Below are 27,529 nucleotides of genomic sequence, written 5' to 3'. Positions count from 1 at the left end.
AAAAAAGTGTTGTATGAACTGTTTTGAGTTGAGACTGAAAGCGCTTGAAGCTGCTTTTAAAGTAAAATAACATTATTGCTTCAATTTGTCAGCACTTTAGCAAAATAGCTGCTAATTGCTAACAACATGGCCACCGGCTACTCATATTGTGCTGCTGTAGTTTAAAGGACGCTAATGAGAGGAAAGTAGTTTTTTAAATAAAAGTACTAATGGTCGGTTTTGATATGAGAGGTACTTGTATTGGATCTTCATGAGCATGTGCAGGTGTACTGCTGACTAGAAAACAACATCACATCTCCCCGACAGGCAAAATATTTACCTGTTGGAATGGCGGCCATGTTGAGTACATAACCAACTGTAGCATCGCACAGACTACTCTAACATTTACGGGCTCGTGGAGGCCATTTAGTGGCGAGCGCACACGGTAAACAAACAAAGTGCGCGAGCCAGCCTGAAGGCCTGTGGCTTCTGTGGCCAAAGCCGCGACAGCTGCTCATAAAAAGAGGTGTATATGGGCATCCAGCACCTGTGCCCACTGCAGGCTCATGCCCAACTTCTTGCAAACAAAGGACTTCGATTTGGTGGGTAAAAAAAAACAAAAGATAAAAAAAATAACACCATCAGACCGGGAGATGTTCGGCTAACAAATGCTAACAAAATGGAGTGGCCCTGAAGCTTGTACTTTACCAGGCCAGCGTGTAGGGTACAAAGCGGGTGCCCATTAAGACAATATATTGGATTTGGAAGCATATTTAACTAGAGCAACACGTCATACTCTCCACCATATGTGCCACATGTAAATTAGCCCCGGATAAAACACTATGTACTTGGTCGTTTTAATTTCACACTTGATGGGTGGGCAGGCACTCCGGAGAGCCAACTACACGTACACAAACCCTTAAAAATCTCAATTTTCCATAAAATGTTACCTTTAACACACCGTCAACGAGAAGGGAGGACGGGCCCGGCACGAGATGGATGGTTGTTAAAACAGCAGTAATACGTCAGCCGTGCCTAAAAAACAGCCTCCCCCTGGGCCCTCTCCGAATGTGATTCATTAGTCAGCTGGGCCTGGTGTTTGCTTAGCGGATACCCTGCCTCCAGATGAAAAGTTGCCCTGACATCTATGTCCAACTTTTTCCATCCAGAAAAAAAAAAGGAAAAGTCACATACACACAAGCCTCCTACACAGCAGCATCCAGGCTGATGGAAACCAGAACAGTCGCATTCCCCCCCCCCCCCCGGACCACAAATCCATACGTGCCCATGTGCAGCCTAAAAAACTCTTAGCGAGACTTCATATCTTCCAGCTGCGTATGACTGCAAAGAACAACAGCAATAAGGCAGCTTCAGTCACGTGGGGAAAGTGTGTACACAGTTGCCGCAATATGCAACCTTGGCGCAGTTTGAATGCAAAAAAGAAAAAGAGAAAAAAAAATTGGAATCTGGATGTTCTCTGTGTGAAAGGTACAAGGTCAAAGTTGACCCACACGTTTCCCGGCCTCTAAGGAAGTATCCGAGTTGTACAAAGAGGCAGGATTGTGCCTGTGTATAAGGTCATTCCGTAATTCACTTCTCCGCCGTCGTCGCTAACGTCGCGTTGTCGTTGAAACGGCTGTTGCTGTGCCTAATGTTGTGTCCTGCTTTCTCTCAATCTACCCTCTGCCCCGCTTCTCTGTCACCCCATCTCGCGTTCCCTTCCTTACAGGGAGTTTTACATTGCCTCCGTTGTCAAGGGCTGGCTCATGTAGGGATGAGTTGTTTTTTTTACTACTTACTCTGTACGAATTACATCAGCCAACTCGATCACTGATTCCGCTCGGCGGCAAACGGGCGACGAGAGCGTGCACGACCTTGCGCTCACATTCAGTGTATGACCGGCGCAAATGACGACGAGGAGCAACAAGTGGCGCCTTATATGTCCGTGGTATTTGTGGTCACTTGACAAGACACCCCCCCGATGCCCGTCCCCTCTGCTTCCCCTTCTCATTGTAGTCCCAGCCGGGCAGATAAATTCATTTTGACAACCTTGCTAATTGAACAAAACCAGGCTGGAGCCTCCTCCCGGAGTGCTCACATTCCATCTGCTTTCTGGCATGAAGACGACATCGAGGAGGAGGAAGGGAGCCGCTGGCAGGATGGAGGGGTGCGCTTGCTAGTAACTCCCCTCTGTTGAATATTTATCACTCGCCTACCTCCACCCCACCCCACCCCCCGCAACTTTTACGTCTTTTTACGCCCCTCCCTTACTCTCTTTCCTCCCCTTTAGATAAACACATGCGGTGTCAAGTGTGAGGAGTGCCGGGGTTTCAACGGGGCCCGCTCTGCCTCCGCGGCCCACAATGCATAGCTGCGGCGCGGGAGGCCGGTTGCCCCGGGCGACGCTAACAGGCAGAACGCACCTTAATAGAGTGGAGAGTCATTGTAAAGCAGTGAGCCGGCACCCGGACAAAGACCCCCGCGGACCCCTGGAGAAAGGGGAGACGCTGCTCTGAAGGGCCCGGGGAAGAGCTGATGGGCCCATGCTCAATGACCAAAGAGGGGGGGGGGGGGGGGGGGCGACGGGGGGGGGCAGGGGGGGTGTCTCAATGACCAAGTGGTAGTGAGTGGAGGGTTTTATGGATTGATGGAGGACGTCAACTGGCAGGCGAGCCCTTCATTGACACAATGCGCCGACATATTTCCACCAAGATGCTCGCTGGCCTCCGGGCCCCGTGCCGCGGGTTACGAGGCGGTTTGGGGGCGAGGGGGCTGGGGGGTTGACCGCGGAGTTGGCGAGTGCCCGCGGTCTGCTTAACAAACATCCAAGGAGCCAGTCAACAAGTCAACATAAACAAGTAGAGGGTACATGTGCTTATGTTTGTGTTTTTGTTCGCTTGTTGATGCAGAAGCGAAAAGCAAATGTTCACGCAACATTGTGGAACGGTATGCCCGATCCCACTGTCTCTCAAAGCGGGGATGAAATCAAGCTGGCAATTTTTACGTCTACATAAAGTAGTTGTTTGACTTTTACACAGGCTGTAAAAGTCGTCATTTCCCCAGGGCGACGTGGATCCCAGTGATTTTTATATCTTCAGAAGCCGTATCGAAACCGTAAATTGTGACTATGATACGTCAACGTCACTAGCTCCGACATTTCCCTAAGGAGGGGACAAAGTCAACTTGGTCATTTTAGGACTGACATATCAGGGAATTCTGCAATGCCATTATACAACGTTGTGGAATAGCTCGCCATTTGCACACTGCCCGTCAAAGTCAGCACGTTCCCAGGGAGGCCAAGCCAGCGCCGTAATTTCATGACGTCAAAGGTCGTACCAGAGTTGCAACGAGGGAATTCTGCAATGTCGGGACACGGCCTTGTGGAGCGGCATGCCTGTATCATCCTGCCCGTAAAAGTTGCCATTTCCCCCGGCAGCTTGCGGAGCGCTAAAGTCGAGTTGCAAAACGGAACCATCGGACATATATCCGATCTCAAACAATGGCTGGGTGCTGCGTGTTGCCGGTGTTATTCCACGAACATGGCATTGGGAGATCAAATTGGAGGTGTAGTACCAAGGCTGTCGCAGAGGCGGGACCATGCCCGTGTGGGGAGTCAAGAGAAAATTCCCAGGCAACAGGTGAAGAAAGACTGGTTCACATGCCATTAAATTCCATACAAAAAGCCATCGAAGCATTGCTAACGAGAGCCCCCCCTTAATACCCCCCAAACCATCTTTCAAGCTAATAATGAGCTATACGCCGGTCGGTCCAAATCCACAGATCGGTCCCTGCGAACCGACACTAACGAGCTACACGGCGTCTTGGGGGGATTAACGAGGGAGATCTGGACAGAATTGAAAGCTGGCTGGCTGGCTGGCTGGCTGCGGGGCGGGCGTTCAAATCAATTAGGCGGCGGTGGCCAATTTGCATGATTTAGATAAGCAAGCCGAATTAACCGCGGCGGGCTAATTACAGCTCACACACCCTCACCGACGCATTCCTGCATTTGGCGTGAAACGCCGGTGGGAAGCGACAGGGCCATGGGAACAAGACGCACACTTTTTTTTTTTTTTTAAAAAGGGATAGAAGCCATTTACGCATTAGCCAATCGCGTGAGAGGGAGGAAAATCGACCATGGGAAAATGGTAACTACTAGCTAGCGCTAACCAAAATTGTTGATATCGTTCAACTTGTTTTAAACGAAACACAATGAAAAGAATCATGGCATCATTCACAAGGGGAAAATAAGTCCCCATAAATTGTCCTGAGTAAAGTAAATAAAATCAAATGTTCCCCTAACGCTTTGGTTGCAATATAATTTAATCAAGGGGAAAAAAAACACTTGTCTGTTTATGCTATGAAATTACCTACAAAAGAAGGAATGAGTTAACTATTCTTAATGTAGCTAGCTTAAGTAGAGACAAAAAAAAATGTAAACAGAAAAACAAGGCAGCGAAAGCTGAGATATAATTGACTTGGGACAACACGTCACGATTTAAAATCGGCGCGAACTTCAGCAATGAAAATGGGAAAAAAAACCTCTCCGTTTCTGTTATAAAATCAACCGTAAGTGAGGAAAAACCAAGTTTTGTGGCAAGTCGTTCCTAGGTTTCGGCATCCAAACGCACGCGCTGAAAAAGCTAACTTAATAGCCGCAATTTCGAAGCACTCATCACACACATGCACTTACATATTTCGCGTGGCCACAAGTATGCTCCAGCGGCCTGCTTTCTCTGCCCGCGCATACGCGAGCAATCACACACAGTCCCATTACATGGTAAAAGTATACTCACAGAGGCGCACAAATATGCAAACCTCAGGATCTTTCTTGGTTTTTCCCAATACATGCACACATAAAAACAGCTGCCACACATCCCCGACCGTCGGGTGGGCAACGTATGGCCCACGGGCCACATATAGCTCGCTTCATTCTTCAATCCGGCCCATCGAGCATTTCAATTAGTAGCGGTAAATTACTCTGAATTTTGTTACATAAATGAGTGGCGGATTTGGAATTGATGAATATCTGGGCTCCATTTTACAAATCAAACGTCCTCGATCTGTCCTCACTCCACTTTATTAGGTAGTACACTTAGGGACAATTATTTGCATACATGCAAACAGCTGAGTCTACTTGTGTGTTCCTGCATTGTAGAGATTGGAGAAAGAAAGTAAGAAGGAGAAGGAAGGGGAAGAAGTGCGTGGGGTGGGCTTTCTTGGGGGGGGGGGGGGGCTTTCTTGCAGACTGAATGGAACCAATTATAAATCAAGAGCAATTTCTGCCTATTATTCAACAGGAACCCAGGGAGGGATCCGCTGCCCGGCTCGGCAACTCTCGGCGGGGGTACGCAAGAAGGGGGGAAAAGGAGGAGAAGATGGAGTGGGCTCAAATGTTATATGAAGAACAGACATTGGGAACTTGAGATAAGACCCGGCCATAAAGTCACAAGACTCGTATATAGGAAAAGCAGAAAGAGGAGGAGGCGGGAAAGTGAAGCGAGAGCTTCCTGAGAGGAGAACCAGCTGGATCAAGATTCTGGAGGTGGTTAGTCTTTTATTTTCCCCTCTTTTAAAGCACAGCCGCCATTTGTCCTGTCACTCACAACCCTGGTTGTGTTTTTCTACAAGGAAGAAGGGGTGGAAGAACTCGAAAATAAAGTAGAGGCTCTAAAAAAATCTGCCTGGCCCGTTATTTCTGTCCTCAATTTAAAAGGGGACATGTTACGGAAAATAGTGACTTTTTAATGGTCGTTGTACAATTAGTTGGTTAGCAGATTAGCTTCAGTGTAGCATTGGTTGTTGCACGCTCTGGTTAGCAGTTGGCTGTTAACTGGCTAACTGTTTGCTAGTTAGCGTGTTAAATGCCTGGGTATCAATCGATCATCATCATAGAAGATCGGATTTGATTATGCTTACTATATTTATTTTGTTTGCGTTGGTAGGCTACATTAAATGAGCTAAAATTCTTGGGGAAAAAAAAACAGGAAAAACTAATTGCGCATCATGTTGACCCCTTGAGTTATGCCAAAAATCTCAAGAAAAAGCAAAACCGGCAGCTAGAACGAATGCTCCGGGGCTTGCTGAGCTGAGGTCTGGCTCTCAGGCTTGACGCTGGCCGGCTGACAGGAGAGCACAGCGGAAAAATTCCAGCTCTTGATAACCCTGAGGGGCGGGCGGGCGGGCGGACAAGCATTCGTCCGTCCGGCGATTTATCGGCCTGGCCGCTGCCAGCCTACGTGTGATTATCGGTTAACGTCCTTGGAATGGCGCCCGGATTCCCAGGACGGGAAAGTGGATATGCTGGCATTTTTTAACACAATAATTCATCCAAGACGATGAGGTTAAACAAATGTGTGTGAATGAGCTATTAGCGCGTCGCTAACAGCGCTCTGTAATCTCTGTCCAAACATCTACTTTACACACACACACACACACTATTTGTCTACACACACACTCACCCTCCTATTGGAGTGGATCAGTGAGCAAACAAGCACTCAGACTTCACAATTTGTGTGTTTGTAAGTGTGTGTGTGTGTGTGAGAGGGCTAACTTCATAAGCACAGGGGGCTCTCAACCTTTTTGCTCCAGGAGAAATTTTTCCAAGGACCCACTCATAATCCAAACATTAATTACACATAACTGCCCTGTGTACCCATAAATGCCGAAGGGACTAAAAAGTTGCTCACTTTCGATGTTACGATAACAAATTTGTATTTTTAGAAAAAATTATTTAGAGTCTTATTTTTATTTTAAGTAAAAATGTAATATTCAAAAGGATATAGACGCACCTTGGCAGGGATTCAAAGTCATCAATTTAATTTTCTAAATATGACGACACTTGTAATATTATTTGTTCAGGAAAAAACACTTTTATTCACCAAAAAAATTAATTAATAAATAGGCAATTTAGTGGACCCTGAGTTATTCGTGGTTCTGCATTTGCAAATTCACTTATTCATTGATTTCTTTTTTCCAGGTAATTATAAGGAAGAGTCAATTATTTGCAGGTTTTCACCATTCACTTTTGTCCATATCCCAGCGAAGAACTATTTTAGGGAAAAACATGTAAGGTCAGGGTGGTGGACTCCAGTTTGAGAACCCCTGCATTAAACAATCGGCAGCCAGTTCATTTAGCTAGCTAAAAGGATTCAGAAATAAAAAATGCGTGGGAAAAGGTTGCGCATGCCGCTAAGAGGCACCTGAAGCGGAAAGGGATTTCTTCCCGTTTGATGGCGGCATGTTTAATTAGCCTCAGAAGTCCCTCTCTCTCTTTTTTTAAACCCTCACATTCCACCCTCTCAATGCTGTCATAGCTGACAGCAAGGATCAGGAGTGGAGTTGGGGAGAGGGGGCCACCTGCTTGCCCAGGTGTCCCTCTATGGACGGACACAGAAGCCAAGGTGCCTTCCATCAATCAGTAGAGGCAGCCTCACATTTCATCATTTTTAACTGGTTGCAAGTGTAAAACTAAGCCAAGGGGACATTTTAAGGAAAAATGTATACAAATAGTTCGTAGTGCCTGACCACCCATCAAGTATGACATCAAACTTCTGAAATACATAACATAGTGTAGTGACAGCGTCAAGACACCAAATTTCTCTGCCCATGACCCGGCAGCAAGGCTGGTCCAATATCCAGTCACTTTCAAGCAACAACCAGAGTACACCTTGGAGAAATTCCCAAATCCTTCATGAGTGTGACGGACCACTACAACCATGTTAAGGCCCAAAGGTAAGCAGAGCTGCATTGAGTTTTAGATACACAGCCTCTTAGTTTTCCCTTCTGATAAGCGACATATATTTGAATGCTCAGCAAAGTTAAAAAAGGTAAAAAATAATAAAACATCATAAATGATATATAGTTTTAAACTATTTTTTTTTTTTACACGTGAAGAATAAACATGCACGTTAATCTACCTCATGAACATTTTGAGTGGACCAAAGAAGCCGATTTTTTGAATGCTGCTTCTCTATTTTATGTGTGCTTCTCATTTCAATGAAACTAGAGCGCCGTTACGACTCCTCCTATTTTTTCCTGTCCAGAAGGACCACACAGGTGAGGCCCGAGCCGAGCCGCCCTGATTGGACGCCCCAAAAACGTCTGTTATGGCAGCACGAGCGTCCCGCTGTCACAGATGAAAGCGTGCCCTCGAGGAGGGAGATTTCTTTCTTCTCCTTTTCTTTTGTCGCCAATGTTACAACAGGGGTGGGCAACCCTGAGACCGTGGACCGTATACCATGCCATGCAAAACTACAATTTCAAAACAAATGTTTAAAAAAAGCACCAAAGGGTTTTAAACGATGCTAGGAGGGGCGCATGAGTCCACAAGTAATTCAAATACTTCCCGGTAAATATTGGCTCAATGTCTAATACCCCAAATTCTTGTTTTCAGCATTTTGATCAATGGGTCTGGTAAACAGGCAGATAATCAGAACTGCAATCAATTAGTTCAATTTAGTGATCACTTGTCAGAAGTGATCAAAAACAACTCAAAGAGCCACCAGTTGCATTCAACGGTTTTTCAAAGCGCTCGTGCTCATTAGTTGCGGGCGAGCTGGAGCCTAGCCCACCTGATTTCAGATTGGTCCAGTCGTCGGAAAATCGCAGCGCACGCACATTCACACGCATGCTTAATTTAACGTCCTCAATCTTAATTCCTAGAGCTCTCCTCGATTCACAATCCGAGTGACGTTGATGTCTGTCACCGAGCTTCCTCGAGAAGCCTAAAAAAAAATATCCAAATAACAAAAACGGCACCTGGGCTGGGGAAACTCGAGGCCCCCATGCCCCATGGCCACCACACTCATTAGCAGGAAAGTTTAACGCATATGTCAACATTCTCTCCTCATTAAGCAGCAATGACAGCGTGGAAGGGATGCTGCAAAACACTTCCATCATCCGTTCCCTGGACACCACGTGACCCAAAAGGAACTGTTATGATTGGCCAGCAGTATCTACACAGGGTCAAGTAAATGCACTCACGCATACAGTAAATGCCCAAAACATGCTCTCAACCTCTGCAGGAGGATGGTGCGTTCAATGCACGCTGGGACAAAACACTCCACCACAAAGGTCCACCAAACATTGTTGCCGTGGGGGTACGTAAACCTAGCATAATTCCAATGTGTGTGCCCCCCCCCTCCACCAAACCCCCAATGGTGGAAACTACATCGGCTGCGGCCTGCACGACGGGTAACAGCGTGATTATAACGTAAACACGGTTGCCAACCAGAAAATCTCACGCGACGAGTTACTTTCTCGTCCAAAACACGCGTAAACGGGTTAAAAGTGTGAAAAGTGCAGCGATGATCACAGGAAAAGCTAACAAAGTAGCGCGTCCACATGCCGAATTCGCCTTTTGGAAAAGCGCAAAAGCGCATTTGAGGTGCAATAAAAACTACATTTAGTGTAGTTTTCCCCGAGTCTCCATTGATAGGGTGCACTGGTAGGGTTCAAAACTACTCAAATGCTACCAGGCTAACAAGCGTGACCAAGTAGCAACACGCAAACATCACTTTGAGGTGTTTTTTTTAAGCAAGCAGAAGTTCCGCATCTATTGGAGGTGTATTTCAATTCAAAGCGACAAGCGTGAAGGTTTCAAACTCACCGAAACTGCTCGATTTAGCGCTTGCACCTTGTTTTTTCTCAGCAAAGCGATCTTCAGCTTGACTTTTTTTTCCTCAGTAGTCCTCCTCTGCAACAAGAAAAACAAGCAAAAGCTGTTTTCTTCCCGTTATTCTTCCCGTGTTGTTGGTTTTTTTTTTATTTACTGCGGCGACATTTTCTCTGCGTGCTCCCCCGAAAAATGGTTCTCACACTGAAAGGAGGTTTTTGGATGACTGAGCTCTCAAACAATTCTCCCCCCCACTACTTTCTTCCCTCCTACTTTTTTTTGCGACGCCTTCCCAGTCCTCCCATTTCCCAAAGCAGGAGGAGGGACCTTAACAATGCGGGGACTGGATCCTACCCCCCCCCCGCCCCCCAATAAAAGAAAAAACACACTTGCACAGACGACGAAACAGTACTACTGCTTTACCAAATGCAAACGCAAAAGTCCACCTCACTGTTTATTACTTTTAATGTTAACATTTAAAATGGTCATTCCCCAAAGTACGGTGACTCGAAAGGGGCAAAAATGGACATACACTCCCCCAGCACTGCTCTTGCTTCTTCCCTCCTCCTAATTTGGTATGCGCAACTTGTATTGAACCCCTCGCCCCCCAACCCCCTTTTTTGTGGCCCTCCAGTGCAGCTGTGCTGTTCTGGGTCACGTTTTTTTTTTTTAAACTGTACAATACACACACACTTTCATACTACACCGATCACAGCCTCCCCGCTCCCCTCAGCTCCTTCTTTAGAAATTCTTCACTTCACTCAGCACATTTTTAGAAATGGAGGCAACCATTCCTACTCTCTTCACTCATAAATAGTGCGTGTAAGTTTGTGTAGGAGGTCAAGTGTCATGAATATAATCCTATACAGTGTTCAAGGTACACAACAATTGAATCTTTACTGCACAATACTGGCCTTAGTTTTGAGCAGTCTGTTTTCCATGGGGTGTTGAACATATCAGTTGGAAAATGAGAGGCAGAATAATGATGGCAAATTTGATCCGAGAAGAGAATAAGGGCAGTCAGAAAACAGGTGGCTGCAGCTAAGAAACAAACTGAGGCTTTTTGTACCCCACAGGACAAATAATGAAAAAATTGTCTAGTTTAATTATATCCAAGAGGAGACTATGGGCAGTGAGAAAACGGTTCGCTGCAGTTAAGTGGAGACTGAGGAGTATAATATCCGAGTAGGACTTTTTTGTGGAAGAATGAGGGTATCTTCTATTAACCTCTCGTAAGGAGACAAATTCTACCCAAGAGGACATTAAGGGCAATTAGAAAAAGTGGCCATCTGCAGCAATTGGTGACTGTGGAGAATAAAATTCTGAGAGGATTTATTGCTGGGAAGGATGAGAGCCCCCTGTAGATGCTTCTCAGTAAGTTTATAGATTTTATCTGAGAAGAGACTCAGGGCGGTGAGAAAGTGTGCTGCTACAGCGAGGTGGAGAACGTGGAGCAACACCCATTGGGAAGAACGAACGCGGATCTCCTGTATTCTCAGTAAAGAGGCATAATATCCCAGAGGACACTGAGGGCCACTGCCGCAAAGTGGAGACTGTGGAGTATAACATTCCATGGATAGATGGTGGAAGTGACACAGCTGTTGAGGCAAAGAGGAATTGGTCACCATGGTAACCAAGTAAACAAGGAGCCATCTGACACATCGCTCGAGACCCTCGAAGGACAAGTCGAAGGGGAGCAGTGCATGCTGGGATAGCGGACCTGCTGGGAGAGGGGCATTCTGGGGTTGGGCGGTGTCCCACAGGGCAGGGCCTCAGGGGGATGCGGCATGTTTAATGGGCCTTTCATGGCCGGCCCACAAAGCCCTTTGTCCCGCGCTAATTCATCCTGCCCAGCATGGATAGCGAGAGCGGGACTTGGGGGAGGGAGGGCTCGTTTTGGGTTGGGGGCTGCGGGGCTTTACTCTCGCTGGAGGGTACATGTAAACAACTTTGGCAAATGCCCAAACTACCTGGTCAGCCAGGGTTCAATGTTACACTCCACATTCTCCACTTTCCTGCATTTGTCCCATCGGCTCATTCAGGATAAATTTTGTCTCACTACCAAGAAAGGGGAAAAAAAAAAAAGGAGGCCTTCCTTCTTCCTGATAACTACCCCACTTGAGGTGTTGGACTCCAAAGTCTCTGATTTTGTGCATTTGTCCCTTGCTGAGAAGTAAATGCGGGACAACATTTCACAAATTTGTGGGAAACAAATCTATTTAGATATGACAAAAGAAGAAAAATCCAGAAAAAGCTTAACAAAAATACCTCCAAAAGTTTTTTTTTTTTTTTTTTTTTAATCTTAGCCGCTGTAACCAAACAGCCACGAAAACAAAACGTCCTTGTTGCTGGTCATTAATCTTCGGTTGAGGCTTACATTACATCACTGAGTCATACAAAATTAGTGGCTTTTATTACATCTGTATTTTTTCCTCATGTTTTCGCTGCGACTTGAAAACGCCACACGCGGTTTATGTGGGTTGACGACATGTCTGTACGTGCGCGTCGCTGCGTCGTATTTCTTGCCTGCAAACGTGCGCATTTCACGCGGCTTTTGTCATCAGGACGTGAATCAATGCAAGAAGCCGCAAGTCAGACTCGTCGATGACGTCATGCGAGTTGGCCGAGAGGAGCTGAAAATGCGCGGCGGGAAAGCGGAGACTGTGGACCCATATACCTATATATATATATATATATATATATATATATATATATATATATATATATATATATACCTATATAACACACTAAAAGGACTGAGGAAACTGTAAAAACCAAGACGCATTGAAAGCATCACTTGTAACAACACCAACTAACAAGCAATCAAGATGAGGGCAGGCTTCTGTTTTTCAGAAAGTGGAAACTGTGGCATATAATACCCCCGAAAAGGAGTGTTTCATGAATTTATTTCTAGGTAAAGAAACACATTCCATCAGAGACGAGACTAAGGGCGTGCAAGAAAGCAGCACATTGCAGCAAAGTGGAGACTGTGGAGTGTAAATACTGATAACAGGAATAATTATTGGGAAGAAGGGGAGTCCCCTGCACTAACTTCCCAGGAAGCAGACACATTTTATCCAAAAGGAGACTAAGGGCAAAGAGCAGGAAAGTGGTGAAGAGCAGCAAAGAGGAGACTGTGGAGTTTATTACATAAAATTATTGGGAAGAATCAGTCGCCTGCGTTGACATATTTACTTCTCCGTAAGGAAGCACATTTTATCCCAGATGAGACTTAGGGCCAAGTGCAGCAACGTGAAGAGCTCCAAAAGCACTAGCTCGCAGTTCAAATCCTAACAAATAAGCGAGACACTTAAACAACAGGTGTCATCCCACGAGTGGCGTGTCGGGATACGTGGGATTAATGAAGCATGAGGGGAGGTAGAGTCAGCAGCATAGCGGCCAGAGCTGCACTTCCTACGTACGCCTAAAAATAAACCCATGTGAGCTGAAAAAGTGCAGAGCAGAGCACATGTCAAAAGCTGGGCGACGCATTCATCTTTTTCGGCATTTTCCTCCGCTCCGAAATGTATAAAAAGACAAAGAGCTCATGGGAAAATGTCTGAGTCCTCACAGCAGGGCGTACATGATGAATGGGGAATGTGTCTCGCCTTAAAATATAGCAATGCACCATTTTTTATTTTTTTTTAAAGTATGTTTTGGAATATTTTAAGAGAGGACAAATGCGGTACTATGAAATGGGTTTGAAAGACCAAAGTGCACGCCGGACAACCTTAACTTTCATATTTGAGTCATTGGACACTTATCAATGTTGTTGTATCCGAGAACATCAACAACAAGTTGTATATCTATCACTAAGCTAGCTATAGCTAGGATCAGAAAATATCACAGAATGAAATGGCAACAAATTTGAACAATATCTGCCTGTTGCTAAGCTAGTTAGCGCACAAGGGAAATGAGAAATTAAGTAAAATGTCAACAAATGTTAAGAAATGCTGAGCAAAATCTATTCATCTATTGCTAAGCTAGCTCGCTAACTATCGCAGAGAAATGGAAAATTAAGTAAAATGTCAAAAACATGTTAAGAAAATTTGGAAAAAAGGAACAGATAGCTATGTAACAAGGGAAATGACAAATTACAAACATGACAAACTAACCCTAACGAAAATGCAGAGAAATGTTTTGAAATCTGAACAAAATCGAACCATCTTTTGCTACACTGGTTATAGCTAGCTCGCTAACTATCGCATAGAAATGACAAGTAAAATAAATCTCTTGCCACTTTTTTGGTATCAGATTAAATGAACAAAAGTACATAAAAAAAATCATTTTAAGTGTAAATGTGGACTTTGCAAGAGCATACGAATCTGTCGAATTCCCCCCCCCATTTTATAATTTAATTACGCTTTCTTTTTAGGGCTAAGCCACATCAAAACGCCTTTTCATATCGCAATATAGGCAATATAGAGACAATATTGTGTAGCATAAGCCCAGCGGATATTGCACGGAGCTTCTGCGGCCGTTGTGTTGAGGGAGAAGCTTAAAGGATGCAAGAGGGATTCCAGTTATGAATTTTTGGACGTCGACGTTGGCGAGCGAGGAGAAAAGTCCAAATGAACGGCGGCCAAACAAAATGACATCCCGTCGTCTCCACGGAGAGACCCACTGGGCAGAAAAACAACAACATGGAGTCATCGTGACCCACATACACACACACGCATGCTGTAACTCACCCTGAGGTCCGACCCCACCTGAGTTTGGATGTGTGCCTCAGCAGCACAATCACACTGGAATGAAAACACACACACACACACATACACACAGACTGAGTAAGCTTTAATAATGGAATGAAAAAGAACAATAAAATCTCCGGATATGAGAAGTTCCCGAGGCGATGACACACGGCTAAACTATAACTAGCTTCACATGCATGAAAGGTTATGGGTGTGTGTTTTTGTGCATGTGTATGTTAGCTAGACCCAAGTAGGATACTTGGTCACAAAAGTCAAATGAGTTCACTTACAAATTGATTAAAAAAAAAAAAGTGTTACGTGGTCAAACTTTATGCAGTTAACACAGCACTTTTTGTATCGTGCGCTTATTGTGTAACTCAAATTGTACCACTTTCGGTAGCAAAAGGTGCTTGATTAGCGATCGAAATGCCTAATGCCGATGTCGGACTACGCGAATGTAGCCCGATTTCGGGCCGACAGTGTCTCGCAGTCGATTTTGAGTTGTCTTGACGCAGCGTAGCCCGTGGAGTGTGACGTACGCAACGATTGGTCGTTTGGCGTTTGGGGTACACAGTAGATCTGACTGTCATCTGCATAACAGTGGAAAGAAACACCATACTTTCTTAAGATTGAACCCAGGGACAGCAAGTGCAATGACAACTGAAGGGGGCCCCACAATTGAACCCTGTGGAACACCAAACGACAAAGAAGTAGCTGCCCAAAACTGACTGGTCGAGCGGGTAGCTAGAGGATTTAATAAATCGACTAACATAAGCGTCATGTCAGATTTATTGTAAATTATTCGTTTGATGTAGTTTGTATATTCGTAAGTAAAACAAAACAGTTGTGGTGCTTTGTCAGTAAGAGCCGCAAGCCTCCCTCCGTCTGGTGTCTGAGCCCCACACATCATCAAGCGTCGTTGTCTGAAAAACTTGTGAATTTATATCCCTAATGGCGCACAGTGCGCTTCGCCTCTGTAACTGTGTCCAGATGCGGCAGACACTGGTAATTGGACCTGGAGCCAGTTAAATCCCAGGCCCGCTCCGCTCACCACCGCAGCTGCTCGGCCCACTTTTTCACTTTCTTCTTTTTTTTTTTTTTTTTCATTTTTCATTTTTTCATATTCAAGCTCAGTGTGTGACTTAGGTGACGTTCGGTTTCAAGCGAGGGTTGGGGGTCGGCGGTGGGGGATGACGAATGGATGGCAAAAGAGGGCCAGACAGTAAAGTTAAGTTACGGCCGCAAGCTGGTTTTGGCTGAGAGGGTCAAAAGGTGTATGCTGTATATCACATGCAAAAGGAGGGAACGCGGCTTGGCCTGGAATGCAGAGAGGAGGAATAATTTAATAATAAATAATAATTTTTGTCGACACATCTAAACAGCACAGGCCTTGGTCTGCAGATAGCTTCCACAGACTCAGAGAGGCATCTCATTGTTCAGAGGTTTCGGTTACGAGAAGGGGACAAAAGACATTACAAAATAAGACAAAGGTAATGACATTCATTGACGACATACCCCAACAAAAAGGTAGATTTGTGCTGATTTGCCCCCCCCCTCCTCCAGTTGACAAGTTAAATACCAAAGAACAAAGTAATCTAAAATGTTCTGTCTGTAATTTATAACTTGTAAGCATTAAGGGACCCAAAATAAGTCATTTTATTCATTCTATTTTTTTTTTTAATGAAACGAGCCGATTAATCAGTTATCAGAATTGTATTCTGCCAAATATCGGAATCAGCATCAGCCCCCGAAGAAATCGGGCCATAATATGAACAGTCCCAAATGCCAATCGATGATACCTTTAGGCCAGAAAGCCAAAAGATGTCAGGGAAAGCCTTCTAGAACATCTGAACTTGATTTGGTGTTGATCAGGGCCACTTCAAATGGTGGCAGGTGTGTCCTGACTCCAATCGAACATACATTTGACGCACAAAAAGGGAACGCGGTTGGAATGAAATCGGCGTTCCCGACGGTGGGCTAAACCAGGATGAAGACAGGAAAACGCACCTGGTTTTACCATCCAAACTTGACTTGGATGTCTCCATCCTCCCTTATTTTCCCTCCCTCTGCTATCATCTATCTACCATGCCTTCCTCCTTCCCTCTTTCCATCGCTCCCTCTTGGACTTCCTGCTTTCCCGCCTGCCAGACGGTCGTAATTAACGAGGAAAACGATAGTCCCCCCCCCCCGGCCCTCGGGAGCCGTCCACACTGGCCCGAGTGTGTCTCTCGCTATGCATGTGTGTGTATGACTGTATGACAGCGTGTGTGTGTGTGTGTGTGTGTGTGTGTACCTCCAGACTTGGCCCACGGTTCCACTTCACTCAATGCGTCTTTATGTTGGAAGCATGAGCTCACCCCCTCCAAGAAATACACCCAATGACTTGCAGGCAACAGAGCCGCCTGGTATCCAAGAGAAATAACACAGACACACACACACACACACACAGACAAGATGGCTGTCTAAGTTACACATACAATGTTTGCGTGTTCTCCGTACCCTCTCCGGCTGCGGGGCCCGATCCCAGATCAGAGGGAGCAGGCAGGGCCGGCTGATAAGGAGCCACAATGCACCGATGCTATCTGTCAGTCAGAGCCAGAGGGCGGGACTCCGGGTCTGGATGGGGTCAGAGGGCCCTCTCTGCCTCGGTCCCTTGGCGCACCCCCGCCTCCTCCTTCCTTATCTCAACAAACAAACAAACAAACAAACAAAGGCTCCTCGAGAGGCGCGCACACACAGAGAAAAGATTATGCAACATCAAAGGCCAAGAATACAGACGGTCAGAACGCCCCAATTTGGAATTTTACCCCAAAAGTCCGGAAAAAGATAAGATGGATAACTTTACTCGATAGAGTTGACATTTTCAATTCATTCATCATTTCGCTTGTGAGAGTTAGAGAGGTAGCTTGGCAATAAACGGTTAGCTTTTGTTCAAATTTGGTGACATTTTCATGTGGTTCTCTTTTGAGCTAACTAGCTTAGCCATAGATTGCTTATTTATTTGTTTTATACATTTCTTGGTAATCAGTTCTTGTCATTTCTACATGAGAGTAGCTAATGACGGATAGATTTTGTTCAAATTTTCATTTATTTCTCTTGTGAGTTACTTAGCTTTGTGCTAGATGGATTGATTGTTTTCAAATTTGGAAATATTTCAATGAATAGTTGATGTTTTTTGTTTAGTTTACTTTTTAAAAAAAAAAAAAAAAAAAAAGGATTGTGTTTCTGCTGTTATCTGGTAACATTTAAATGTGTAGTCCTGCATGTAAAGATGTGATGCTTGTTATCCGATATAACTAAAAAAAAATGCTAACATTAATACTGCTACATCTGCATATAGCATTGATTTTTGCCACACAGTGAAAACAAAGGCAGACATTTTGACTGACCCTTTTCGATATGGACACGAGCAAAGTGTTGTTTGTTTGCAAAAAGAAGCGTCTGCGGGAAAAAAAGGGACGCTGTTAATTTTCAGTTGCAAAGCCGCAATGTTTCTCCAACGAGACGCTGCCTATAGGGCGGTGGCGGGGTTGCGAGCGGCAAACGTTGGCCGTCGCCCAACGCCAGCGTTCGGCTTCGAGAATGTCACTTTGACAGCCGCCCATTTTTTTTTTTTTTTTTTAAGCTCATGTTTTTTTTTAAGCTCCCCAACGACAAATCATTTGTGTCGACTATTTTCCAAAGCATGTGGAAAGCATTAAGGTTTGGGAATCATTTCACACACCCCCCTCCCTACCTCCCTCCCTCCTCACCTCCTTTTTGCTTCAGTCAGTTATTTCTCCCATCGGGGAATTCATCAGCACATCCATCACTGCAAACGAGTGAAGTTGAATCACAGACGACTCGTTTCGCTGATATCGCAATACTGACTGGGATTGCGCGGTAATTGCTATAATGGAAGAAAACATGGCACGCGTTTAATTGTCACGATGTCTCATGCAAATGAGAAAAGTAAAAGAAACAGTTGCCAAAGGTTGTGCATGAATGCTCATCACAATCGTGCGCGTTAGCGTAAATATTGTGTTGCGCTCCAGTAGCAGCTCTGGCAGTAGCCGCGCGCTTTGGGCTGTTTATTTTCTTTCCTGACGGACGACTTCTTATCAAATAAGCACACGCCGCCCCTGCACAGCGCGCTCTACCGTGCTGCAGGATGTCCCGCCCCCCTTCCCTGCAGTTAATTAATGACTGACAGCGCCCGCGGTTCCGCAGATGTGACGGACGTCGCTGGCGTTTGTCTCGCGGCTGCTATGTCTGCACTTGGACGAAGATAAGGCCTTCACAAAGCAGCCAGAAGGAGTTGATGTGGGTTACGAGAGTCACAACACTAAGGAGCCGATGAATTGAGCCAATCATACACTTCAACACAAAAGCATGTTTGTTGTTGTTATGGGCTGTGTTTGTGGCAATGTGGCAGCCATTTTGGGAGAGCAAAAGCCTAAACCGCTTCCAAATTGCCAGCTATGTCTGGGTTTGGAATCGCAAGTTTAAGTCCTGTTTGAAAGTGGAGTGAATTGGGGTGGAGGGACTTAGGACCTTTTGCATGTAAAACTCGATTAATCGATGAGCTCATTGGGATTTTTTTACTTCAGCAAAACGGTGGTCCCCAACACTTTTCGTGCTCTGCACCGTCTTGTAATGAACGACTACATCAAGACAAAAATCACACGTGTGGAAAACTTTACCGAGCGATCAAGTATGCTCATTTTATCAGAAGCTAATGCTAACCCCAAAGCTAACTGTAGAAACCATAAGTTGCATGTTTGTTTTGGCCGAAAACAGTCAACAAAGTCTGTGGCAAACATGTTAGTTCCCACAACTAAGCAAGCAAGTTGTTTGGTCCTAAACAATTCAGCTTAAAAGCTGTTATTTCTCCATTGTGGAACGTGGGCAAGCCAATTTTCACATCAGCAAAACTTAAAACATTTAGTTGACTTGGCCAACTTAAACTTTCAAAGAAGTTTGTTGCCATTTCTTTTTTTTTTTTTTTTACAGTGCAACTCAGCTTACCTTTTAGCTTTGACGTGACGCAGCCATAGGGGATTCTAGCGTTTCAGACTGGGTAGTCACTTGAAAGTGGCCCTGGATCTTCACCTTGCCTAGCTGGTCAAATCATAGGTGGAGAAACTGCGGATGGGCAATTCATATGTAAATTAGAGCAACTATTACGTAACAGCGGGGCGGAAGACATTCATTTTTTCAGAAAATGGACAGCTGACAAAAGATAAACATGGTTCATTCATTTCAAACTTAAGTGGGCAGGCCCTCCAGGGACTCAACTCTTTTCCTTCAAGCCATTAAAAAGTCATTTTTACATAATAAAGTTAAATGTTAGTCCAGTCTAAATCACAACGCAAATTCAGCTGAACCGTCCTCGCTGACAAGAGGCTTTAAAAACTAAAATAAACAACAATCAGAATCTCTTGGCTGTTCCCGAGCGGACGCAAGCGACCAAAAGTCGAGCGTACCTGACTAAGAAAACACATTTATTTTCATTTTTCAACTGCTTTCATGCACCCTAACTGAAACCACCTGGCCATTATGAGGACAACCCTAACTATTGGGGGGGGGGGGCCTCCACTGCATGTTTACGTCCACGTGCGAGTGAGTCTGCGCGAAGACGGTTACGCGGCGTGTTGACATCACGGTGCGTTTGTGTGTTGGGGAAAAAGTGCGCGCGTGAGTTGTGAGAATAAACAAACACGGCGCGGAGGGGACTCACGTGGCGGTATTATCGGAGCTCAGAGAGAAGACAAACTGTTTTTTTTCCCCGCCGCTTTGATTCCAAGCGGCCTCCGCTGGCCTCCGCCTCCCTTTCTGTGACCACACGCACACGCGCGCGCACACACCAAAATTCTACATGTGTCTTTAATCAGTGGATTATTTTTAGATGGTTTAATCACTCCTGATTGTGCTTTCAGCATCGACACACTAAAGCGTCCCGTCAATGAAGCTTTTGCATCCTCTGACCTCCTTATGGGCGGGGGGGGTCAAAGGTTGCCACGCAACATTTTTGTTGCTTGATTGCAATCACGGTGACGTCTGGCGATTTCGGGGTGGGGGGGTTTGGTTGAGACTAAACGGCAAGGCGGCAAAATCGAAGCCACTTTCTACCGCGAGGAAAATCCGCAAAATAAAAAGTTTGGTTTGGAGGCCGCAGATCAACCCACCCCCAAAACAAACACAGGCTTGTACAGTAAGCGCGCGCACACACACACAATTTGTGGTATGGTGAGGCATTCATCCTCCCTTTTTTTTTTTCTACTCTCTCTCACACACACACACACACACACTGACTTATACACTCATTAATCTGGGCAGACTCAGGAAACCGCTCCAGCAAGCTGGCCGGAGGCCCGGCAAGGGAGGGAGAGAGTGATGTTGGGGAGGGGGAAGGAGGAGGGGGGGGTGCAATCAAAGCCAGCGAGGATGAGGAGAGAGAGGGAGAGGAACATGGAAGAGAAAGAAAAGAAAAAAAGAGAAAGGAAAAGAAAATCTCCTTGTGCAGTGGGGAAAGGAAGACATTATGAAACAAGTTACAGTATATAAACATATACATAAAAATCAGGTGCCCCAAAACATTTCCATTTTTCCGTTTTGTTTCAGATCTTTTTTTTTTTTTTTTTGCAAGCATATCTTTCCCTTGGCTCTCGCATTGACATTGGATCAGTGTTGCGAAACTGTCTCCCGTTTTTTCAGCCGCCAACTGCAGTTCAGCAGCAGTTGGCCAATTCAACGCAACTTTATTTCAAAAGCCGCGGCTGTAGCAAAGCGCTGTACATAACGTGTGCATGAGAATAAATGAACAATAATAAATGACTAATGTAAATATACTAGTTTTAAAAAGGTGGTTATTCTTGTCATTTACTACTGACAACCCAAAATCACGAAATCCCCCCACCGCGGCACTGATAAAGGTTTGTTTCATTCTTACCCTATTCTACTCTAATAGACCCCCTCCCAGTATACACACACATACACATTCGTATCCCCCCCCCACCCCTCAAGTCTTACAGAATAGAAAAAAAAAAAAAAAACACAAAACAAAACAAAAAAAAATGTTCTGGTAGACTGTTTCACTAGCGGACCCGTGGGGTCACCTACCGCAGAAACCCTCCCGCCCAGCCCCGCCCCCTAACTTCACCACGACCCTCTTGTCTCCCAATGAAACACACACTCATACAGATACCGTAAATGTGAACATTCATAGAGTGGGCCCGGCCCAAGTGGCACATGTTGTTGGTTAAATGCAACCCAAGCACTCAGGCCGGGAAGCTGTTCCATGTCTTTCACTTCATGGCTTTGTCCACCGCTAACCCCTTGCTCTGATTAGGTTGCACATTTAAAAAAAAAAAAAAAAAGAACAGAAGGAAGAGCCAGATTTCTGGGTGGTTTTGGAGCCTTGTATCATCCAACATTGGATCCCTTTCAGGAAGAACGAGTTGGAGTTTTTTTTTTTTTCCCCCCCTTACATACTGTCAAAAAGGATTTCGGGACAAACAATTTCTGGAAAATACGCCTCAAACATCCCAAAACACATCAGGCAGGAATTGTAATTGAGATTCGAACCCAGGACCGCTTGACAGCGAGGCAGTGCGAAATCACCACCCCACAGCGCAGCGTATGGGCAATATAATAAATTCAGGAATGTTAACTCATTCACTGCCACGGACATTTATTCGTGTTTCTCAAACTTTCTTCCCACTAAAGCAACAAAGCGGCGATTTCTAGCCATTGCTAGCTCCGGGTATCTGCCGCCGCCGCCGACGCGCGCGGGCCGTAGCCCGAGCCCAAGTGCCCATTACGGCGCCGCAAAGGCCCTTATTAAATGTATATATAGTCACGCTTCAGACCGTGAGACAGCGAGCTCTCGGGGAGGGACGGGGACGGGCCCAATCCAAAACGGCCCTGGCCTGCGTGGGCGGGCGGCCGGCGAGGTCGCGTCGGGTTTCACTGCGTCCGAGCCAGCAACACACACATACCCCGACACACACGCACACACTCCTCCTCCTCCTCCTCCTCTCCGGCTCTCATTAGGAACATCTCACTTTCGGCCGCTGGTGTTATTTCAGTGCTTGTAGTTTGTTATGAGAGTGTGCATGGTCCTCCTTGTGTGCGCATGAGAGAGGGAGGATCGGGTAGAAGGGTGGGGGGGGGTAGGAGGTGGGAGGGGAGGGGGTGCAGAGTGTGATTCCAGATGTGTTTTTTACAGCCCTGGCAGGGATGACAGGCCTTGAAAAAAAAAAAAACTACGGGGGGGGCGGTTGAGGGCCCCTCGGGGATGGAAGCAAGAGAGGAGAGGGATGTAGGGGTGTGGTAGCGTTAGGTGGACATGGTAGTGTTCAGAAGTTTGGGGAGAAGTTAAGTACAGGGCAGGCTTTAGGGCCTTGGGGAGAGAAATGGAAAGGGGGCAGGATGGAGGGAATGAAATTGCTTTTCCTGGCAAAATAACACTCGGCTTTATTGGCTCAGGTGTGCCGGGTTGTGAGCATGTGTGTAAGATTGTGCGTCATGGTTGCACAGTGCGGGTGTGTCATGGCTGCAAGGTGCGTGTGTCTGTGAGTGAGTTTGGGTGGCAAGAAGCATAAAACAAAATCAAACAGAGAAAACACTACATTAAAATGGAGATAAGAAGAGAAAAAATGGGTGACTTGTTCATAAAATGTGATGATAACCGTAGACCAGAAATCGGACTTACATTTGACGCTGAACATTTACACTTCGAGTCAATGAACCAAACGTGTTTGTTTGCGGAATTTGGGAGGAAGCCAAAGTATCTGGAAGAAAACACATGCAAACATAAGGAAAACAAACTACAGCTAGTCCGGAGCCGGGACTTGAGCCCAGAACCTTAGAAATGCGTTGCAGGCGCGCTAATCCCTAGACTATGGCGCTGCATCACAAAGTGGACCCGCTTGCTTCGGCAGACACCAAACACGGCCGACGTTAGCGACGCGGCTCCTGCTGCAGCTCGTTAGGTACGCTTGTTAATGCGCGTCTGTTTTACAGTCTCGCTTCAAAGACCGACTCCACGTTTCATCTGTGGCTTACCTTCTGGAAGGCCGAGGGAGGGAGGGAGGGAGGGAGAGAAGCCGAGGGAATTCGTCAAGGTTGAGGGGAACGAAAACAGCTGCGAGGTCACCGTCTCCTGTCCGCTGCTGGAAAAGGACTTTTCGTTGCTTCGTCGCTACAAGATAACAGCAAAACGATAACCCGTTACCCCATTTTCAAGCGGCGTAAAAGAGCCAATAATTCACCGAAAAAAAATGCACGTGAATGCTAAGAGACGATGTCAAACGCTAGTTACATATCACAACACACAAACCTTTGAACCGATAACATTTCGTATTATATTAATACTTAACAAATAAGTACCAACGTAGCTAATGTCGGCTTGTTTACAGTGCGAATGCTGGCGCAGTGCTGCTAGCGGTGCTGCTATTTTGTTGATGCTGTGTGGGCGTGTCCTACCTAGAACTCAAGTGGGATTCATTCGGTCGTTCTTCGCAGAGGATAAAAAATGTAGTGTAAAAATGTCTGTTGCGTAAAGAGTTACAACACAGTCACATAGATGCTAATCATTGCCTATGTTAGCATTAGCTAATGACTGAATTAGCTAATCACTCGCCCTCGCGTACCACCTCCCGACTCCTCGTCAAGCCTCGAAAGGCCCGCCAGCACCTCCAGGTCTGGAGAGCGAGGCATTCTGGGGGATCAGAAACAGATGTGCCCTTCTTTTGGTCACACACACGCTGGCAGCGTTTCAGAACCTGCACCCGGACCCAGCGTGACCCTGAGCTTGACCTGGTCCAGCGGCACCTCAGACAGGAAAGGGCCGCAATTGGCTTCAGCTGTGACCCCCCCCAACCCCGCGTTCTCATTAAGACAAACTGTTTTCAAAGGCAACGCCGCTTTCACTACCACTAAAGCCAACACCCCCGCAGCTCCGAGAGAGGGGGCGGCCGAATATGGAGGGATGGGGAATGGAATGAGAAACAAGTCAAAAGTGGAGCGGCGGGGTACAAGGGAGGTATTTGGACGGCGGGGGGGAGAACAAAAGATCAAGATGAAGGAGAAAGTGAGACAGAAAAAGGGCAAAGTGTAAGAAAATCCAGACTGAGGAAGGATCGGGCGGGAAGGGAGCTGGGGGGGGGATAAGAAAAATCAGCCATATCAATTGCAGCTGTTGCATGTTTCCCAGAATGCATCGCAACTTGGCACACGGCTCTTCAAATAAGACGGGGTGGTGTCACGCTTACGTTCGTGTCGAAACATCCACGACGGCAGCGGGGGGAAAAAAAAAAAAAAACAGATGACGGCGATGATAATGACAAATTGAGCCACGTAATCAGAAACAGAGCTGTTGTATTGTCATAAACTCCGTTTGAAATTCAGTCCCAAACAACTCGGGGTACCTTCCAACTGGAGGACATACTGAAACCTGCAAAAAAAAAACAAAAAAAAAAAACAATGGAGTTAGTCTGTCGGGTTCTCAGTGGCTCAGCAAGAAAACGGAACACTGCAGCAAAGCGGAGACTGTGGAGTACGATACTGCCCCGCGCAGACCTAAGTCACGGCAACAGGCTAAGCCAACATTTGCGCGTGTGTTTATTTTTGTCATTTCTAGGCGTGTATAATCTGCTCCACCACAGCAGTGGTTTACGTCACCCATATGCTGAGAAGGTAGTGTGTCGTGGACTTTACACAGAAAACCTGTTCATTTTTACTTTGTTTTCCGGATATATATATATATATATATATATATATATATATATATATATATATATATATATATATATATATACACATATACATATACATATACATATACATATACATATACATATACATATACATGTGTATACACACACACATATGTATACATATATACACATATATATACTAGGGCTGTCAAAGTTAAAGCATTAAGTATGGAGATTAATTTCAATTTGATAATGCACTAAAAAAAAAAAAATGTACTCCCTTAACTCCGTTTTATTTACTTGCTGTAGCAGCTGACCTCTGCTGACTGTGCAGCCAAACTTAGAGGAGAGTCACTGTCGCAAGGACGGCCTTTCAGGTGGTTTTACTGTAAAATGTTGCTCGATGGCTCATTGGAGAAATCCAAAATAATTTGCACACTTGGCAAAGCCAAATTCAAATACCATATTAGTTGTATGTCTTTGGTGTGTCGTTCAACTGTTGTATTTTACAAGAAAAGAAGTGTATTTAAGGATCAATCAGGATTTTTTTTTTTTTCTTCCCCACATGAATTCCGAGATTTTACTCAAGAAAATACCGGTTCCAAGCTTCGTAAAAAAATTGTAGTTGAAAAATCTGATTAATCGCGATCAATTATAGAAAATTTTGCGATTAATTAATTTAAAAAATGTAATCGTTTGACAGCACTAATATATTCACATATACATACCTAAATATATATACATACCTAAATATATACATACCTAAATATATACATACCTAAATATATATACCTAAATATATATATATATTAGTTGTGTAAACTCTGAATGGAAAGTGTCTGTCATTGTGCCTCTCCCAGCGAGTCAATTTGCATATTTCATGCAAAAGCCAAAGAAAACAAACTCTCCAGCTCTGAGAGTGTTTGTAAGTGAGAGTGGCAGGGCATGCTGAGGTAGATTAATAACAGCGCTCGCAGGGAGAGGTGTTGGAAGACGTGGGCTGCGTGTGTGTGTGTGTGCGGGGGGCTTCTGGTGGAGTGGGGGTACTTCTGTCTTTTCAGGGCTGACTGATGTGCATCCCAAATTGATTTATGAAAACGGCCCTTAATCAATTAAGTGTGGAGAAAGAGGGAGAAAGAGCACATCTCAGTAGGGGGGGGGGAGGCAGAGAGAGTTGGGGATGGCGGGGTGGGGGCTGGAATCGCAGCGGGAACGTGTGTGAATGACGCTCTTTTTTGGGGAATGCGTGTGACGGATGCCAGAGTGGGCCACAGGTGTCCGACACGCTGGATGCCGCGTTTTGTGCCGCGCTAAGAACACTCGAAACGCTCAATGGGGCTGATCCGAGCATCCATCATGGACTGCGAGTGTTGTGTGTGAAGGAGGGGTTCTCAAACTGGGCTTCCCGGGCTACAATATAATCCTTCCTCTTTAAAGGGGTCTCTGGACTCCAAAAGTTGGAGGACCCCCAGTGAAAGCCACCCCCCCCCCCCCCCCCCAAAAAAAATGATGTTAGAGGGGCTACTTTTTGATCGCCTCAAATAATGACTGTTTGTATAAAGTTGGCATTGAAGATAATACAAGTGGAGTTGTTTAAAAAGCCCTTCCCCTACACAGCCCATTGTGTCTAAGACAGGCATGTGTGTGTTGGGGGGCGGGGGGTGAGGGGTATGGTGATGGTGGTGGTTGGGGGGGGGTTCATGCTGAGAGATCGTTTCTCCTGGCTGTCAGAACTTTATCTGGGATCCAGCCGGAACTAATCAACTCCAAAAGGCCGCCCTATTACCCAAGGTGCAATGGGCCACAGGCCGGGGGCTGGCCGGTGGGAAACAGATACTACGCCCCTCCCCGACCCCGAATGCTGGCCCTACACACACACACACACACACACACACACACACACACACACGCACGGATAGTCCAGGCACATACAACACTCCCACTGTTTCACGCCAAAGCAATAATAAACAGTTACGATAATATTTTCACAGCAAGCAATGGGCCGCTTCAGATCAGAACGTTGCACAGCTGCAAAAGACACGCCTGTGCACACAGGCACACGTGCACACATACCGACACACACACACACACCAAAACATTCCATTCAGAGTCCAACATTGATGTTCTCAAGTAGTCAGTTCAGGAATGTTCTTTTTTTTTTTTGTTTGTTTGTTTAACCATATCATGTGGTAACTAACTAGAACATAAAAAATCATTGTGTTTTTTTTTTTTTGTGTTTTCAAATCTTATTTGGAAATTTGTAATTTAGCTCCAAAAGGCCAGAAAGGCTGTTTCATTTCCGGTAATGTCTCCCTCTAGTGGCAGAACGGACATTCCCAGCAAGATGGCGAACCAATTTTTTGGAAGATTTTAGGCAAATGTATTTCATTTGAAATTAACCAGCTTTACTATTTATTTGTCAATTTAGGTGTCTGTTTATTTTCTAAATATTTACATTGCTAGAAAATACATTTTATCTGAGAGGAGACTGAGGGTAGGGATTTTTTTTTCCACGTGAACATTCAGGAATTTTTTTATTAGTCCAT

At 45.4% G+C, this 27,529-nt stretch overlaps 1 protein-coding gene across 6 annotated transcripts in view; it reads right to left on the bottom strand.

Annotated features, from left to right (window-relative positions):
* Positions 1–27,529, bottom strand: part of boc (BOC cell adhesion associated, oncogene regulated) — a 44,817-nt gene that overhangs the window by 16,219 nt on the left and 1,069 nt on the right. The window contains exons 2-10 of one of the 6 annotated variants that reach the window (XM_086020860.1): positions 24,540–24,721; positions 23,332–23,467; positions 22,979–23,057; positions 19,291–19,407; positions 18,036–18,172; positions 16,783–17,000; positions 16,577–16,685; positions 14,284–14,337; positions 9,587–9,673 (exon numbers count right to left, since the gene is read on the bottom strand). The gene's annotated coding sequence lies outside the window, so the exon portion shown is untranslated. Of the gene's footprint in view, positions 1–9,586; positions 9,899–14,283; positions 14,338–16,576; positions 16,686–16,782; positions 17,449–18,035; positions 18,173–19,290; positions 19,408–22,978; positions 23,058–23,331; positions 23,468–24,539; positions 24,722–27,529 lie in introns of those variants that run through there. The other 5 variants (XM_086020864.1, XM_086020861.1, XM_086020865.1 and 2 more) reach the window with 5 other exon arrangements.

This window comes from Filicampus tigris, chromosome 21 (genome assembly GCF_054856515.1).
Source record: "Filicampus tigris isolate MCC_2025a chromosome 21, RoL_Ftig_1.0, whole genome shotgun sequence".
NCBI classification, from domain to species: domain Eukaryota; kingdom Metazoa; phylum Chordata; class Actinopteri; order Syngnathiformes; family Syngnathidae; genus Filicampus; species Filicampus tigris.
Note: the sequence above shows the minus strand (reverse complement) of the source record. Positions and strands in the feature narration are given on the sequence as shown.